This window comes from Melitaea cinxia, chromosome 27 (genome assembly GCF_905220565.1).
Source record: "Melitaea cinxia chromosome 27, ilMelCinx1.1, whole genome shotgun sequence".
Classification (NCBI taxonomy): Eukaryota; Metazoa; Arthropoda; class Insecta; order Lepidoptera; family Nymphalidae; genus Melitaea; species Melitaea cinxia.
In genome coordinates, this window is record NC_059420.1 from 9,753,085 (window position 1) to 9,773,031 (window position 19,947).

At 38.8% G+C, this 19,947-nt stretch overlaps 1 long non-coding RNA gene across 1 annotated transcript; it reads left to right on the forward strand.

The window, feature by feature from the left end:
* The first annotated feature begins 5,794 nt into the window (after positions 1-5,794).
* Positions 5,795-19,465, forward strand: LOC123667202. Its single transcript, XR_006745410.1, has 3 exons — positions 5,795-6,104; positions 10,573-10,578; positions 19,455-19,465. It is a non-coding gene; the product is annotated as an uncharacterized LOC123667202 (long non-coding RNA).
* The last annotated feature ends 482 nt before the right edge of the window (positions 19,466-19,947 follow it).

Below are 19,947 nucleotides of genomic sequence, written 5' to 3' on the forward strand. Positions count from 1 at the left end.
GATAGATAGCGTTACGACAGTTTTATAACGTTACTAGCTGACCCGGCAAACGTTGTTTCGGCAATAAACTATCTACTATAAGTGTGTGGGGGTTTACTTAATAGAAAATAGGGGTTAATCGTTGAGAGGTGTAAAATTAAGATTAATATAAAATTTTCTATTCTAAGTCATGACAAAATAAAAATAAAAATTTTGCTAAAAAAATTAATGTTTATAATTAACAAATAAAATATAGGGGTTGATCATAGAGGGTTGAAAAGTTAGGATTGTATTTATTTTTTAATGTTGTATCTCAAAAAAAAAAAAATATTTAAAAATTAAAAAAAATAGGGGGGGGGGTGACCATAACATTTAGGAGGATGAAAAATAGATTTTGTCCGATTCTCAGACCTACTCAATTTGCAAAATTTCATGAGAATCGGTCAAGCCGTTTCGGAGGAGTTTAACTACAAACACCGCGACACGAGAATTTTATATATTAGATTTGATTCGTTATTTGATTTGTTTATTTACCAATTGATATGTTATTAATCTTTTTCTTAGACTAGTTAGCCTTTTTTGTACTTACGTATACTACAGTCGATCTGAAGGAGTAAGCCCCAGTCGTATATCGGCGCTGACACACACACTTTTTTTTTTAAACTAACCAACTTTTTTTTTAATATATCCCAAACTAAACAAATGCCACATTTGTTAAATGCTATCATTGTTATAGGAGCATTTGCATTTAGCGGCTTTTATCACCGTCATTCGGAGACCACATACGTTGGACCTCATGCCGAACAATTTCAAGCGAAGGACCCCAGCCAAGGCCTGTACTGCCATTCTGATGATAACTGGAGCGACGCGCAGTGTATCTATAAGTATTATACTTTAAATAATGTTAATAGTCAATAAGTAAAAATTAATATGCATTTAGAACAATATACTGAATTGCAATATGAAAGACAGCTACGCAAAGATAATTGTGGACAAGAAAACGCCTTTAACTAGCATCGCATTCCCGTCGATTTCTCTAGGATGACACCATCAGATCCTGCTTTCCTTATAATGGTACCCTTGGGATATCTCCTTTCTAATAAAAAAAGTATGAGGAAAATTCGTTCATAAACGACGAAGTTATCCGCGAACATATAAAAAAAATATATATGAATATGTTACCGGAAATGTATGTAATCCGTCATTGTATACACTTCCTAGGAAATGTATGTAATTCCTAAAATCGCACATTAATGTGTAAAATAAATTATATTAGACACATTTCCTAGGAAATTTATGCATTGTCTAAATAGCAATCGGCAATGTAAATATTTGAGATATCAATGTGTATGCGCCGGCCAGGGATTAAAAAAGTGCCTTTGCAAGAAAAACTGTACTACAGCAAGATGTCTGTGCTATAAACATAAATTATTGTGTATTTCCAAGTGCCATTCCGGCTTACCCTGCAAAAATAAATAGCCATATGGACTGACTCGTTTACATTTGACATAATATAATAATACAAAGACTTACTTTTATATTGTGACATTTATGATTACTTAAATAACAAACTGATTACTTACCAAACGAAAGTTTGACTTTATAAAAATAATATAAGTCGATTTTGTGATAAAACATTTTAAAAGTTCCTAGATACTTGATTTTCGAAGCTTTAATTAGTAAGATAATAATAATAATAATAATATATTCTTTATTGTACACCAAAATATAAACAAACAGTAGTAATTACAAAGAAAGATGTACAAAGGCGATCTTATTGCTGAAGAGCGATTTCTTCCAGATAACCTTTGGGCACAGGACATGATATAGTAGTGACGGATAGGAAGTGTACAATATTCTTAAGGATGAATAAAAAAAAATTGTGTATAATAGATTCCTTAATTTATACACATACACATACAAGTACAAATATACATAAATAATCAAAATAGTATTAATATACGTGTCTTAGAAATCAGAAGTGAAAGAGAATTTTATTTTAAAAAAACGAATAAGACACGGAGTAACTTTACAAGATTTATTCATTTACATCAACTAAGTAAATGTTTATCGACACAAGTACAAGTACGCGTTCTATTAGCACTAGAGAGTACGTCCGTCGCTGCCGCGAGCTCGAAGCAAAGAGAGCGATGCTACCGCATGATGCGACGTGGCGCACGCGGCGTTATTGCCCCGCCCTCCGCGTTCCGTTGCACGACGTCACTGAGTAGAGGAGCCGGGTCGTGGGAAAGTTTCTAACACGGCCTCTCCTGACAGCTGAACGTCCTCGTCAGCTTAACTCCCCTCGGCTTGGCTCTGCTCCTCTTCATCAGGAGTTCCTCGGGCTTGATCTTCCTTTAACCTCAGTCAAACCACCGCCATCTAAAGCAAAAGAAATCTTTTGATTGTTGTTTCATACTTTGTTGTCGTTGACAACTACCCATTGTAAAATGATCAGAAGTGTTCATTTCAAGCGATCCGATTAAAATAGGTAGCTACAACTCGTATTCACAAACTATAGCCACAATGTCGGGGCTAACAAACACCACAATGTCGGGTTGAATAATTGCCACAATGTCGGGGCAAACTACAGCCACAATGTCGGGGCTAACAAACGCCACAATGTCGGGGCGAACAATTGCCACAATGTCGGGGCAAACTACAGCCACAATGTCGGGGCTTACAAACGCCACAATGTCGGGGCGAACAATTGTCACTAGGTCGGGGCAAACTATAGCCACAATGTCGGGGCTAAAATATTAATCCCTTTGCGAAGCGTCACACGCAGCTCACTCTTCTCTGACCAGCACTGCAGCACAGGCCAAGCAATTCACCGCTCATCAGCAGGTTGTACGGTGCGACGCTTAGCTGAGTATGTCACGCGCAGCAGTACTCAACGTAGCTCAGGCAGGCAGCACACACTCTTGGCATCTCTGGCCACGCTATGTTACACGTGAAGTTGGTCGCTAGTGGTCACAGCTGTAACATTTAAAAATAGGCAACAAACATCTAATCGTACGTAGTCATGTTTAGGCTAAGCTCCAAACCACATCTCATGTCGGTGGTAACAGTATGTAGCACTGTTTTATATTGTCCAGCAGTAACGCTCAACTTTTTTTTGTTCAATATCAGATATTACGTATTGCAATGTGATGCACAACATAAAACTTATTTTCAAAATTCTGGACTCTAAAACAAGTGTCGATGTTTACTACAATTCGTATGGGAGTAACTAAACAGAGAACTCACATTTTTAAATAAAAGCATCAGTTACAGTTTCGTCAGATTAAGACATAACACGTCTGAGTTAATTTTTCTTTTCAAAATGAGTGCAATGCTTTTATTACGAAAGTATTAACTCAAGAAAAATCTCAACAAAAGCATCGTGTTTTATTCGCTCGGTCATTCCTGACCTTGACTTATGTTACGTTCAATACTATCTCAGTTGATTAAAAAAAAGCATTCCTAATGATTGATATTGAAACTCGGATTAGTTACCAAACCACTGTCTATCAAAAAAAAACTTTATTCAAATAGCCTTCAAAAGCACAATCGAATCGCCATTTTACCAATTAAAATTTTAAAGTGATTATTATTTTTAAAAGTAAAGCTACCACCGATCCGGAAATCGTTACAGCGTTAGACCTATTTTTCCACGTCTGTAGCATGACAATCAATCGTACCTAATAGCATCACGTTTACGTGGATTTAACGTACTACTATCGCTTGACGAACGAACAGGATTATTCGCTGAAGGCGCGTTCTTAGGTTTTACACATACCGACAGAAATTCGACCATATTATTTAACTGTAACTAGCGTTCGTTGACACGCCTTTAATCTGAAGATCAGAAATGTCTCCGATCACTGAAGCAGTTTTTAATTCACCTCACATGGCCACAACAGTCGAAATTCCGTTTTAAAATTCGTATACGTGCAGTCCAGCCATCCAGCCATGCATTAGCATTTAGCATCACACGTAAGCAACCGCCTATGTGTCCCAGACATTCTCGACATGAGTCCCAGTTATTTAATTTCCGACCGCGATCTAGTTCTGCGCACCACAGGTCAGAATCATGAACACTGGGGTCGAAGTTCGATATATAGTAATGCTTAGATCTTACTTGAATGAAAAACGCGTCAACAGTCCTGTCCGTTGTCCCTGCGCTGTCGTCGCGAAGCGCCTCGGACGCTTGACCTGTCGCGTGCGACTCCGCATCGTCAACAGAGACCTCGTTGTTTCCTGGTGCGAAAGTTGAGATGCACGCCCGGCGCTAGGATGCGGTATCGTACTTGACGTCAATGGCGCCGTAGTAGGCAGCCTACTCTCTAGTGCATTTAACCACTCTAGTATTCGATTAAAAGGATCATCACGTCGTACACTATCGCGACGGCCATACGGACTATCGCGGCGCCTATCCCTCGTACTTTCACAGGGAGATTTACTACGATTGTGACAGGAACGAGTTTGTCTATCCAAACGGTCGTTATTACTACTGCGTGAATTACCACGACGTCTACAAGAATTTTGCTTTTTATATCGTTCTTCAGACGGAGTGTGTCAACCCGTAGACCCAGACTCACGATCAGACATTTCTAACTAAATAGCTGAATACCACACTTGACACAAAAAACGCAACGAACAACACAAAGCTTTTTTTTTCTAATAAAACAAAAAATATTTCGCAATCACTATTGTTGATTTTAAACAAAATACTACACTCGACACAGATATAACGAGCAACACGAGGTTATTTTTTTCGTATGAAAGAAGAAAAGAAATGTTACACAATCACTATTGTTGATTTACGGCCGAACCCAATATTCAATCTATCTCTGGTTATGTCCTACTAGAGACAGAAATATCTATCTATCATTCATTTTACTGACCCAATAAACTTGTCGACGATAGGCAATCCTATCCTTCAAAGCTGTCTATCGACGAGAGGGAGGATAGCTTACCAGAGATAACAGTTCGTATGAAAATGACAGTGTAAGCGTCCCAATAATAATAGAGTTCTATCTGTCAGTAGCGTTGGTTATCTTTAGTAACAACAATATCCGATCTATAGTTTTCGGGGGATAACTAAGATTTATTAATTGAAAAAGTATTTTCTTTGTTTAAAATAAAATTAATTTCGAGTGAAAAATAATGGCAGACTCAAGTTCAAGTAGCAGTTCAAGTGATATTGCTCTTTTGCAACAATTAATTGAATAAAAATAATAAGTTTCTTGTGAAATAATACTTACTTTACTCATCTTGTGAATAAAACAAAAAATTTGGTGAATGATTGTATAATTTGCAATGATTTGTATAATTTGAATTTTGATTTGTAAAAAAAAAAATACAAACGAAACGACGATTCAATAAAGCGTAATGGCGTCGTAGCGTCTTTTCGTGTCGTGTTAAAACGTTCCGTTACTAGATTTACCATGGATTCCATATTACAATAATATCATTTTATTATAAATTAAAAAGTCTATGTAAAAATTAATTTGTCCATATTTTTATAAAACAAGATTACTTTAATATGAATAAAATTTGTATGACAAATTTAAATACTACAAAACATCTGTGTAACATAACTGAGGCCGTCTGTAACGCTGCGTATACTGGAATGTAAGGAAGAGCTCAGGTAGCCGGTCTATCTACAGCTAACTGGAGATAGTAGTCCCCTATGCGAATTATTGGGACAACTACAAAGGATAGATAGTTAGTTATTAGCAGTCGATGATAACTACCTATCTCTATCTTTAGATTGAATATTGGGTTCGGCCGTTAGAACAATGGCGAACGGTCGAAACGCGCGTGTATCTATCCCACTTCTGATCTTAGAAATCAGAAGTGAAAGAGAATTTTATTTTAAAAAAACGAATAAGACACGGAGTAACTTTACAAGATTTATTCATTTACATCAACTAAGTAAATGTTTATCGACACAAGTACAAGTACGCGTTCTATTAGCACTAGAGAGTACGTCCGTCGCTGCCGCGAGCTCGAAGCAAAGAGAGCGATGCTACCGCATGATGCGACGTGGCGCACGCGGCGTTATTGCCCCGCCCTCCGCGTTCCGTTGCACGACGTCACTGAGTAGAGGAGCCGGGTCGTGGGAAAGTTTCTAACACGTGTATAATTGTAAAATATATATTGATAATACCGGGTGATTTTGAAAGCGTTTTGGAAACGAAAAATTTGAATTATTTATCAATAACAGAAGCTATATATAACGTTAATTTAATAATATATGTAATTTTTTTTTCATCAAAGTCGATATTCATATCGTTTACAGACAAAAAGTGAGAACCAGTAGTAGCGCTACACGGTAGGTACATTCTAAAAATAGAAATACTATACGTTTTAATATCGAGTCACAAAATCGTATTAGCCAATAAAAACAAAGCTACCGAATTGCGCCGGAGTCGACCAATGACGGCATGGCATTGAACATGCGAGTGGGCGGGGCTCACTTTTAATCGTCGGCGTCACGCGTCCTTGACTTTCAGTTTCAGTCGGTCAGTAATACCATAGCGGTACATGCGTAAACAAGGTCAAGGACATTTAAATTATTATTCGCCGGAGTTTGAAGATGTTCTTGAGTACTTCGAGCGCGATCCCCGGCGGAGGACAAAGATGGCAGCAAGAGAACTCGATGTTAGCCAAAACTTCGTATGGAAGATATTACGTACACAAGGATTACACCCGTATCATTTTCGTAAGGCTCACGTAATAAACAACGCACCGGCAAGAATCACCTTTTGCCAGTGGTTGTTAAATAATACAAACGACAACATACTCTGGACGGACGAGTCACTGTTTACTCAAGTGGGACTATACAATGTGCACAATGAGCATTACTGGGCTTTAATTAACCCCCACTTGATTCGAGAAAACTATCACCAGGTTCGTTTCAGTGTGAACGTGTAGGCCGGTATTATTAACGACCAATTAATAGGGCCTATTTTTATTGAAGGTCATCTAACCGGCAACTCGTACTTAGAGATGTTAAGGAGAGTAATATCGGAGTTAGTAGACGACGTGCCGTTAGCTTACTCGAGAGGTATGTACTACCAAGACGACGCCGACGGCTGTCCCCCTCATTACGCGAGTGTAGTACGTACGTACCTGGACAATGAGTTTAGTGATCGGTGCATAGGTCGAGGAGGGCCTGTGTCTTGGCCACCTGGAAGTCCGGACTTAACGCCCCTGGATTTTTTCTTGTGGTCGGAAATAAAAAGTTATACACGTCAATATGAAAGCTGTGATGATTTACGCATTGCGATAGTGGACGCTTTTGATAAAGTGAAAAGTGATAAAGACACATTAAGAAAATTAAAAGAATTGTACGTTTGTGTACTGAACGCAGCGGACTCCATTTTGAGCAGTTGCTTCGATACAGAGAAGTGTAAATAAACTGTTAATACGTATGTAAGTTAATTATTCTGTAGATAGCTCCGATTTTTTAAATACGCCAGAAATTTATACCTACAGTCCGTTTATAAATTGATTTGTTGTGAAAAGAACAATCGTGGTTAATAATCGAAAAGAAGTTTAAATAAAATAGGTATTTCTGACGGTCCTAAGCCCGTGTAAAGTATGAAGGACAAACGAGTCTATCTACGTAAGTACTCGCTAGCTCGCGCCTATAGGTATACTTTTATCAACCGAAACGCGCACGGACGTGTTTCATTCATATAAAATAATGAATGAATGATCAGTGCCTTACTACTTTCCAAGTCGATCGAATAAAAATGAATATTAAAATTGAAACTTTTTTTTAGTCAACATTACAATTGATTTATCAATTTTTATAGGTACTATAGATGATTCCAAAGTAAATTATTTCGTTTCCAAAACGGTTATAAAATCACCGTGTATAATAAGATAATATGAAGATTATTATATTTTACGATATGACTGCTACCTGAACGTTGTTGTCTCAACGAGCAATTAATATTCTCATTTTAACAACGTGTTTTATTACAGAAAGCATTATTTTTATACATTTCCTAATACGATATTAGAATTGTATACAATACCTAGGAATTGTGCACATTTCCTAGGACATTTATGTGTTAAATAGTTTTTGAAACAATATTTTATACATTTACCTAAATAGCTTCGGAATTATACAAATATCCTAGGATTTGTATACAATTCCTAGAATTTATACATTTCCGGTAACATATGTAATGCGGTCGAAGGTCTTAGGTTTACTTCAAAATCTGGTCGTCAGAATAAAAAAAAAAAATGAAACCAGAAATTTAAATGTACAATTGTCCTCGGTATTGCTCAAAACAACATGTGAATAAATTTAAGTTAACTTCAACGACTTCGTCAAAACAGATTTGTTATTTTCATATTTACAGAATAAATCCCCGTGAAGAATTCCCCGAGTCAGTGGAATATGAGCCAAAGGTCTCCTACTACTGTGGACCATACCGCTACTTCATTCCCGCCACGACTGATATTAGATGTATCTTCTCAATTTTCTCTATGAATTTCATCTTGCGTTTTGGTTACGACGGCGTCACATACAAGAGCTCAGATTTGACATTCGTAAGTAATAGCTTACAAAGGTTGCACATAAAACTGGGCATATTACCAAGTTTGTAAAGTACCCAATGTTAAGATATAAATTTTTATTTTATTGTTGGTTTTTTTTTTCTATCTTAACTTTTTTTTATTATTGTCGAGTTTTTTTTTTAATTTATTTGTATTATTATTTTGTAAATGACATTATTTTGACTTTCGTTAAGTGTATATCACCTTGTGACGAAATAAATGTTTTCATTTCATTTCAATATTTTTATACAACTGCCGTTATGTGTATTGATGTCATATTTAGTGATTTTTGAAGTGAAACTCCTTTGGGCGCATGAGGGTAAATTTTTTACGGATGAAACGGCAACGTTTTTGTCCATGGCGTTGGAACGGAAATCTGAAGCTTTAGATTTGTATAAATATAAACGGGACTTAAAAATTAATTTACCAAAGAAGTTTCACTCCTTACATGTGTACTTTGTACGAACGCACTTTTTTTTCAGATGTATCAAAATGGTCAAGTCTTCTATACAGACGAGCCGTGGGCCGGCATGTCTTGCTGGAATTGGGCTTGCAAGTGGCGCCACAATCAGAACCAGAGGTCCAATGAATTCTTTGTCAATTAAGACTTTCACATCGCTGTATACTCGTATATTAAACATGAAATTAATGTAGTGAAAAATATAAGTATTTTATTTATGATACAACTGATCAAATATTACTAATCTATATAAAACTAATAACTGGCATCGCGCCCCAGCTTTGCACGGCTATTTAACAAAAATTTCAATTTTTTTTCTTTGAAAATATAATATAGCCTATGTCACCCGCGGATAGTGAAGCTTCCCAACATTAAAAGAATTTTTTAAATCGGTTCAGTAGTTTCGGAGCCTATTTAATGCAAACGAACAATCAATTTTCTCCTCTTTATTGTATTAGTATAGAAAAGAAATTACTCTCCCGTAAATATAGTTGCGACACCGCGTTGGCGCAACGGTTACAGCCATGGATTGTACCTGTTGCGCTGGCGGTTGCGGGTTCGATCCCCGCACACGACAAACATTTGTATTGGCCATACAGATGTTTGCAGTAGTCTGGGTGTTTGTGCAGTCCTTGTGGGTCTCCCCACCGTGCCTCGGAGAGCACGTTAAGCCGTCGGCCCCGGTTGTTATCATGTACACCTGATAGCGATCGTTACTGATAGTATATAGTAGGGAATATATCCACCAACCCGCATTGGAGCAGCGTGGTGGATTAAGCTCTGATCCTTCTCCTACATGGGGAAAGAGGCCTATGCCCAGTAGTGGGATATTACAGGCTGAAGCGTGAAATATGGTTGCTGTAAAGTATCGGTAGTCGGGCATCTAAAAAACTTAATAAGCCGCGATAAAATCTAAAATCTATCTATCTAAAATCCGAAAAAGTTGTCTCACTGTATTAGAGGCGGCTCGTCCTAAAGAGTGCTGGTGCAGTGCACTCTCACTCTAAATATTAAACTTAGAATTATCTTTTAAAGCGGCGAACTAAAAAATATATAAAATTTAAATTGAAGGTTGTTTAAATAAAACAATATCAGATTTACTTTAATTTATTACCGAAAATCTTAACAATCACTTCGTTAAATTAAATTAAAAGTTACAATATACCTAGTTGCTTATAACTATCTTAAATCTTTAAAAATAAGAAAAAAAATATGTTATATAAGTCCTAGAGTGAACGTGGATTCGTACTAATCCTGGCACATGGTTGGGGAGGTTAAATAAAAACATTTAGCTGGTTCGGGTAACCGATGTATCACGTGGTCCGCACACGCAGCACCACCTTCATAGGTTGGCGCCGTAAAAGGGCATCATCTGCAGCCACAGGAGTCATAATGGAGGGTAGGGCAAACTGCTGACGTTGATGCAAGAACGAAGAACTTCTCCCCTAGGTTGGGGCTGGTCCCTTAGAATGCGGAACCGTATTCTCTTAATACCAGCGCATCATTAGAACCGGAAATATTGGGGTCCTAGCGGAAACCTGGTCACACTCTGTTTTGTTCCATTTCAAAAGTAAACTGTATGTCCTCATTAAAACTGTTAAACAAATTTAAAACATTATTAACTTCATTATTTGGTACTGCTGTTATCGTGTAATCTACATACAATTTAATAAACGGAACCTCAAATGGTAATGATTCTAAGATTTTACTAATTACATAATTCATAACAATATTTTCAATAACGGGGCTAGCCCTAGACTTAGTAAAAGAAAAATCGAATAGAAATAGTTTGGAGAATACTAATAACAAGGTGTTTAATTTTACAAATATAGAGTTATAGCACGATCGGACAAAGGTAACAACACTGTATTTATGTGGAAAGAAGAATATAAGAAAGAAATGTTAACTAGCAACAGTTAACTAGCTAATTTAAATGACATATTATTATAAGATATAACATTGAAGAAAAATACATGTAGAAAAAAATTAAAATAGGAAGAAAGAAATTAAAAAAAAAAAATATATGTAAAGGCACTGACTCCAACGCACATCACACCCTATGGGGAATGAAAACAACAAACGAAAGAGGTAAGTTCTTAGTTGAATATCTGATGACGACAAACCTACAGATCATGAATGTGGGCTCTGAACCCACTTTCGTGAACAGACGTAGCAGGACAATCATCGACCTAACTCTTGCCACAGAAGCGGCCTCCGAGACCATCTCCAACTGGCACGTATCCGATGAGGCATCGTGCTCAGATCACAGATGGGTACGCTTCGATGTGCAGGTAAATACAATTCCAGCAACCCCTAGGCGTAACCCACGCAAAACTGACCGCGTGCACTACGCTGAGAGACTGGAGCAGCTGCTCAGTGAGCAGGCATGCCCAGACCGGCTTGTGGGAACAGAACATATAGAACAGCAGGTAGATACGTTGACTAGCAACATTATAGACGCCTACCAAACTGCATGTCCCTTATCATTGCCACCGGAGAATAAAGTAATCTGGTGGGGGCCTGAACTGGAAAGACTCAGGAAAAAGGTAAGGCGACTTCTAAACAGAGCAATGAATACATGCGCCGATCTGGACTGGGACAGGTATAAGAAAGCCAAGTCCAGATACAAGAAACGACTAAGGTACAGAAGCACCGACTCGTGGCGCAAATTCTGCAGCAGCGTGGAAACCTGCGAACAGGCCAATAGGGTAAGGAAGGTCCTAGTAAACCAATCCAGCCAGCTGAAGGGCTCCCTAAGAAAGCCTGACAACACCTTCACGAGCACGCCGGAAGAAGCAGAGTGCATCCTGGTTCAGACACATTTCCCAGGGTGCCACATCATGCAGTCGGTGGACTGGCCCGAGGAGGACGTAGCCCCAACAGAGGAGCATTGGGAATATGCACTCAAGGTAGTAAGCCCATCAAAAGTCAGATGGGCTATCAACAGCTTTGACTCCTTCAAATCCCCAGGGTTGGACGGGGTCTTCCCGGCACTTCTAAAGTGGGGAAGTAACCGACTGATCCAGAGGCTTACCACTGTTTTGGCGGCCTGTTTAGCTCACAGCTACGTGCCAAGGCAATGGAGGGAGGTAAAGGTAATCTTCATCCCCAAACCGGGAAAAAGTGACTACTTTGAACCCAAATCCCACAGACCTATAAGTCTTACATCTTTTCTGCTGAAGACTCTGGAAAGGTTGTGCGAACGGGATCTGAGAGAAAACGCCCTAGCTACAGTACGCCTACATCCAAACCAACACGCGTACAGCCAAGGTAAATCAACAGAGTCAGCTCTACATGCAGTGGTCAGTAAAATAGAAGAGGCCATTGAAAACAAGGCTATGTGTCTTGGCACCTTCATCGACATAGAAGGAGCCTTCGACAAGACCAACTTCAACAGCATCTCGTCGGCCCTAGTTAAGCACGGGGTACACCCGATGATGGTTGACTGGATAGGTAACATGCTCAGAAAAAGAGTCATCAAACTTACATCAACTGAGGCACAACATGCACTGGTAGCCAGAGGATGTCCACAAGGAGGGGTGCTTTCCCCACTACTGTGGAACCTAGTGGTAAACGACCTTATAACCAGACTGAACCAGCACAACTACTTCACGATCGGGTACGCTGATGATATCGTTATTCTAATCAGCGGCAGAGTCAGCAGTACCGTGTGCAATGTCACACAGCAGGCGCTACGAATTGTGGAGAGATGGTGCATAGATAACGAACTCACCGTCAATCCTGGAAAGACGGAACAGGTAATGTTCACTAACAAACGGCAATTGGGGAGCTACAAACCCCCTAGACTGTTCGGTACGGAGCTACAGTTCAGCTCGGAGGTAAAGTATCTAGGAATTGTTCTAGATAGCAAACTGAACTGGAGCAAACATCTCAACAGCAAAATTGACAAGGCTACAATAGCCTTCTGGCAGTGCCGCAGAATGATAGGTAAGAAATGGGGTCTATCCCTAAAAGTCACTCTGTGGCTGTACCAGTCCGTCATCAGGCCAATTATCAGCTACGGTGCTGTGGTTTGGTGGCCGAGAACCAGACTAATCACCGGTGAAGCAAAATTACAACGACTTCAAAGGCTAGCTTGCATGGCGACTACGGGCTGCATGAGGACTACTCCGACAGCCGCCCTGGAAGCCCTACTGAACCTGCCGCCGCTGCACCTGTTTATCCAACAGGAGGCGGGAGCGGCTGCGGTAAGGCTCAGGAAGCTAAACCTGTGGAGGAACGTAAAGGTAGCACATACAGGAATACTTGGGGAACTGGCAAACAGGGAACCGCTCGTCGAAGCGGTTACCGACAGGATACCCAAACAGTACGTATTCGACAAAAAATACAGAATACAATTACACGAAGACCCAGGTGAAGGCCTCAACCCTAGAGAGTTAAGAATCTTCACAGACGGGTCGAAAACATCAACAGGTACAGGTTCTGGGGTCTACTCAGAAGACCTGAATATCCACATCTCATCGCCATTAGGAATCCACAACACCGTCTTCCAGGCGGAATGCATGGGAATCATAATGGCAGCAACAGCGATTAAGTCTAGAGAGGTACAGGGTTTTCCAATCCGTATACTTTCCGATAGCAGATCGGTCCTGCAAGCCCTACAGAGCGACATTATGACATCAGGGCTAATATACGAGTGCCATCGAGCTCTGACGAAGGTAAGTGAAACAAACACCATTACCTTTCAATGGATAAAGGGACACAGTGGATCGCGAGGCAATGACGCGGCCGACCGACTGGCGAGGAATGGATCGGAGATGAGGGTCCACGGACCCGAACCCATTCTGCCTCTGCCATTCGGATGGCTGCGCAGCCAGCTGCGACACAACACCAAGGTAATGCACCAAGAATATCGGACAAACCTAACTACCTGCAGGCAGACCAAGGAAGCTCTTCCGACGATCAACCCAGGATTGTCCCGCAAACTTCGCGGTTATGGAAGAGCCCAGCTCCGACTACTGGTCGGGGCGCTTGCGGGACATGCCTTGCTTAACAAGCACTTACACAATCTAGGTGTTACAGACAGCCCCCTGTGCAGAGCGTGCCTGGAGGCAGAGGAAACGGCCTCACATATCCTGCTGGAATGCGGTGGTGTGGCGAACTACAGGGCACTACACCTTGGGACACCGAGGTTGCTCCAGGAAGTCGTCGGCAACGTGAAGGGTCTGCTAGGCTTCCTCAAGGAGCTTGGCTGGCACGAATAGTGCCCACCAGCCGATCACGCAAAAAAGGCGCATCAAGACGTCGAGTTGCGGAAAATAGCCCGTGTACAACAACAACAACAACAACATGTAAAGGTAATATAAAATTCTGTTTGTGATCGTTGTGTGGGCATTATCAGCCTTTTATAGTTTTATATGTACATATATGATTGATGTTTTAGATGCAGTTCAATAGTCAAGTTCTGAGAATTTGATGCCTTGAAAATGTACAAACCAAAAAACTTAATAACTTAAAATTGTGCATGTTGTTACCTATTTAAATTTAAATGTTTTAGTATAAATTTTCAAAATTCATACAATACAGCTTTAAACGTAACTTAGAAATAACATATAATGCATTTGGATTTAGAATCTTACATAATAAAAGAACTTTAATGAAGAGATGTCGATAGACTGCTACGTGTAAAGGTACTAATGGTTTGGTTTTCTTTGTTTTGTTGTTGTATAGATTAATTAATATTGTACAACTTTCTTCAATATTTATACATATTTTAGATGCCTGGTGATGATCCAATAAAGGATCGAAACGTCGCATGAATTTGCAATTAGTGGTTTGAATGGCACCGTATGTCCACTTTCCTGCGAACCGTCAAAGTATATTAATTATTATATTACGTACATTTGGCAAGTGGAGCGCCAGTGATTACGTTCCAATGAAACGAAGCTTAGTTCGATTCCTAGCACTGTAATCAGTGAGTGCGAAAGAGACAGGCCGACGCGAAGTAAAAGATTTCATATGAGTAATTAGCCTAATCTGGAACACCGCTCAGCGCAATGTCGTAGTTCCGCCGGGCGAGCTGCTTGCGGGGTGTGCCAAACGCCGCGGGCATAAGATGTGCTATTGCCGTTCTTGTATACAATAATAATAATAATAATAATAATGCCTTTTATTTTCGACAACCAAAAAATAGTAATTGAAATAGTAATACAATAAATATATGGGATTTAATCCTTTGCTTTAGGTTTCCAGTCTTATGATTATCTTCTTCTGTTACTATTAATCTTGTTTAAAAACTTCTTAGTTATCTAGTATGTGACTTGTATGCAGCTTAGTTATCTAGTATGTATTGTAACTTTTGTGTGTATGTGTATGTATGTATGTGTGTCTGTATGTATGTGTGTGTTTGTATGTATATAAACAAACTATCTATGTAAGTATGTATGTCTATTTATTGAGTTGTTTCCTATTATTTTTTTTATAAAATTATACTCTTCACCTACACCGTCAATATACCATCTCCTTTGCCCTAAGGTTGCCTGGAAGAGATTGCTCTTAAGCAATAAGGCCGCCTTTTGTACATTTTTTTTTTCTACAAAACTAATGTTGCTAGCTTATTTTATTTGTTTGGTGCACAATAAAGTGTTAAATAAAATCATCATTACAGCCTATACAGTCCACTGCTGGACATAGGCCTCCACAAGTTTACGCCAAAATAAAACGTGAACTCATGTGTTTTGCCCATAGTCACCACGCTGGGCAGGCGGGTTGGTGACCGCAGTACTGGCTTTGTCGCACCGAAGACGCTGCTGCCCGTCTTCGGCCTGAGTATTTCAAAGCCAGCAGTTGGATGGTTATCCCGCCATCGGTCGGCTTCTTGAGTTCCAAGGTGGTTGTGGAACCTTGTTATCCCTTAGTCGCCTCTTACGACACCCACGGGAAGAGAGGGGGTGTCTAAATTCTTTAGTGCCGTAGCCACACAGCACAAATTAAATTAGTTAAATAAAATAATAATAAATAAATAAATATTAATAATTCTAGTGTGGTCCAAGAGAAAAGAACAGTACCAACCTTTAATATGAGAATAGTCTATACAAATAAATAAAATGGAACTGTCTGTTTGTAATATTAAAATAACCGCTGTTTATTAAATGCATATGGATGTATACATGGTACATATACCAAAATAACATTTTTACAAGTTTTGTCTGTCTGTTTGTCTGTGTTTGTTCCGGCTAATCTCGTCTGGACCGATTTTGACGGAACTTTACTGGCAGGTAGGTGATGTAATAAGGAGTAACTTAGACTACTTTTGTTTTAGAAATTTATTTTATAAACCTGCGAAACGAACAATAACTTTTTGTTAAATTCCACGAGGGCGAAGTCACGGGCACAGCTAGTCTAATAATAATAATGTGACGTCAATGTTACTACAAAGTTATGAAATAAAATTAGTATGTAATAATCACTCGAGTTGGTACAAAGCAAGTAGCTCGATTTCAGATTTATCATTCGCAAGGTCAAAGGTAAAGGTAAGCGATTACCGTTAGCTTATAGACATCTGCAGCACCAAAAGTATCACAAGCGCTTTGCCGACTCCATCCCCAATTCCCCGAGGAGCTCACCTTAATCACTAACAGGAACACAGCACTGCTTGAAACAGTGTTATTTAGCTGTGATCTTCTGTAAGGTCGAGGTACAGAGATTAGATGTAGCAATTTTTAATCGATTTATTTTTTTACTACCTGGACTTTTTTGGCTTTCGTGAATGCAGATTTTTTTTAGATCCGTTAAGTAAAGGTGAAATAAATATTTCATTTTGTTTCAATTAGTATAGTTACCATTCTAGGTTACGTCACTTACCGCGATCATTATTTTGAAACTTCCTCTGAGGCATGATGTAGTCGTCATTCTTTGTAAGCGAAGCTACCTAAAAGCAACATCGGACGCGAGAAAAGAGCTGCAATCCGTGAGCTATGAAGTCACAATTACTTAGACTTAAAGGTGGACAAAGACAATGCGAGCCTAGTCGATTATGAATCAGAAATAAATACTTTATTTTGTTAGAGTACGTGCGCGCCTGATGATCGCGCGTGAACCCCCGGATCCTGGTGTAGCTCGCGGGGTGAGGGTGACGGGAGGCGGCGGAGAGCACCAGCGACGGTGCGAGCGTATCAGTTACTTTCGTTTATTACTCGCGATGCCAAGCCGTCCATAGTTTTTTATCTTTTTGTAATTTACAACAATATACGATACGATCGATATACAGTCCATTTCATTACTCAGCATTCGAGTAACCAGTTTTCCCTAACCATTGTGGCACAGGGCACTGGCCCCAACAACTTAGTAATATCCGCGGTGGCAAAAAAGTTTATTACAATTTCACAGTGCGAGTTACACGCCATACCGGGACTCTGATACAAGAAAAGTAGCACCAGTTCAGTGGTAATTTATATGGCTTACCCGAGATCCACAAATAAGGAGTGCCCCTGGGTTCTAGTGTTTGCCGAATAGACTAGAAGAGACACCAACATATGGTGAAATACGTTTCAAGGGTCTTGACACCACTAACAGGAAAGGAAACATCATTAGTGATTCTCGCTATTTTGATTTTAAAGCTCATAGTTAACAACCAATACAAATTATATTAGAAATGTAAATGTAATGGATGGTTTTCTTATCAGGAAGTATGAAGGTCTGATTAGTTACCTGTATATAAAATCATTTAGAAGATAGTTATACAGATTGTACTCCACAAATCCACTAACAACCCGCTGTTTACTGGAAATAGCTATTAAACTTTACAAGCAATACAGGAGAAAAACAAAACTAAATGGTAAATATCATAACGTAGTCGTTGAACGAAATTAATTTTAGTTTAATTTTATTTTCCGGAACTTGTTACATTTCGTTATTTTGCGCTTCAATAAATTTTAAACATGAATTGACAATTGTCATATTGTATTTAAATTTTATTTTTGTCACTTTTTGCTAAGGATACGTAAAAAAATGAGGAAATAAATAAACAGAAATAGTAAGATTTATTAGTATTACACACGATCGGGGGCGAATTTAACACCACCAAGTTTGGCTGGTTACGAAGAAAGGCTGCCCCCAAAGACAAACATAAATGACACAGTAGAAAAGTAACAAGGAAATACCGAAAAACTGACTCGGTCCAGTGTGCTACAAATTGAAAAAGTCCGAGGTCTGATAGACTACTTGTATACTTCCACACTTAAAATTAAAAGAGTTTTAGTAAACTGTAAAGTTGCTAAGCGACTAATCCCGTGTTTCGACACTTCCAACAATTCATAATTATAACATCTGTGCGAAAATCGTGATTGTCAGCTTAGTTCAAAAAGTTCTATGTTTCTTTACGTTCTCACCAGTTTTTATGACGGTTAGTAGTTGATTGGCAGTGTCAGTATACAGTTAAATGCTAAGCGGGGTAATTTCATAACAAACAGAAAAAGAAAATAATACAGTGATGCAAATTGTGCCGTGGTACTTACTATCAATAATAATTACACTTTTTGGCTTAAAGTAATAGCTTATCTTAGAAAAAGGTATAGCTTTTGTACTTATCCGAAAGTGCTAACACAAACAAAATGAAATAAATCAATGAATATATGATGTAAATAAAAACATCCGTATGTGTAAGAACACTAAAAGCTATAAATGTAAAAAAGATAGTGATGCAGATTGTCTTTACCTACTACTGATCTCAATTATTACGAGTGAATGAAGAAGCGATTGAGATCAACCTCAGCGGTTTGCGTGCCAGACTATCGTTGAGCTAGTGACAGGCTTAGCTTACTTAGTAGTTGTTGTTTGATTGAATAGTAAAAGACGAGCAAGAGAGTGACGCAGATTGTTACACTTCCAATAAGAAAATAATAATTTTGAAAGTGATATTACTAATCCTTCTCACTGACATATGATATAAAATATCCTCAAATGCCATGTTAGCTTATATCGATGATATTAAGAGGCAAAGAAACAGAAGATGCATCCAAACCTTTTCAATATTGGGATCATTCGCTTAAGATCGTTTACTTTATGACAAGCCATTGAAATGACTACGAATGGAAAAAAGTTGCTCAGACACTCTCTTTACCCCTTGAAGACAAAATTTTGAAAAACAAATAATTTTTCCTCCGTTTTATCTTCTGTATTAAAACATTGGGTATTTAATACAATTGATTCAATTTCACATTTCAATTTTCAAACGATAACTTTTTGGCAACTTAAAGTTTTTCAGAAGTGACGAAATGTATGTGTTCCGTTACCAAAATAAACCACTAACAGTAACGATGTTTACGCAAGTACGTACATACATTAAATATCACAACTGTCATGTAGGACGTATTCGTCATCTGTGGAGCGATAATAAGATGAGCGAATAGATCTGTGATCGCCGCCGGCGGTCAGAAACTCTCAACAGATTCTCTCTGGCTCGTGAAACCGTTGCTATTCAAATTCAATTAAGAAACGCTAATCGCTAACAAGCTAACAAGGTGCTTCAAGCTTATTAGAATTGCTGCCAGCATCGAAGGCAGGATCATCGTGCAGTTGCAGACCCAGGTACGTCATACATTGTACTTCGTTTGCGCTGCTTGTCGTGAAAATTGCTTAACACGTTATGTAAATGACTCCGCTACTGCTCAGGTGCAATTTCCATACACTATGTTTTACAAACAAGACTAATTTCAGATTTACTTATTAAAGATAAAAACCCAAAGAGTAGTCATCAATGGTTTTTCATCTGCTAAGTATAAGCTCAGGCGTTCCGCAAGGATCCATCCTTGGACCATATGTTATCAAAACTATTGATGACTTCAAATATACAATAAGAGTTGAATCGCTTGATAGACTATTGTCGTAAACACATACTTCACTTAAACATAGCGAAATATAAACAAATTACGTTCACTAAAAAAGTTAATATAATTGAATATAACTACAAACTGGAAAGTGGATAT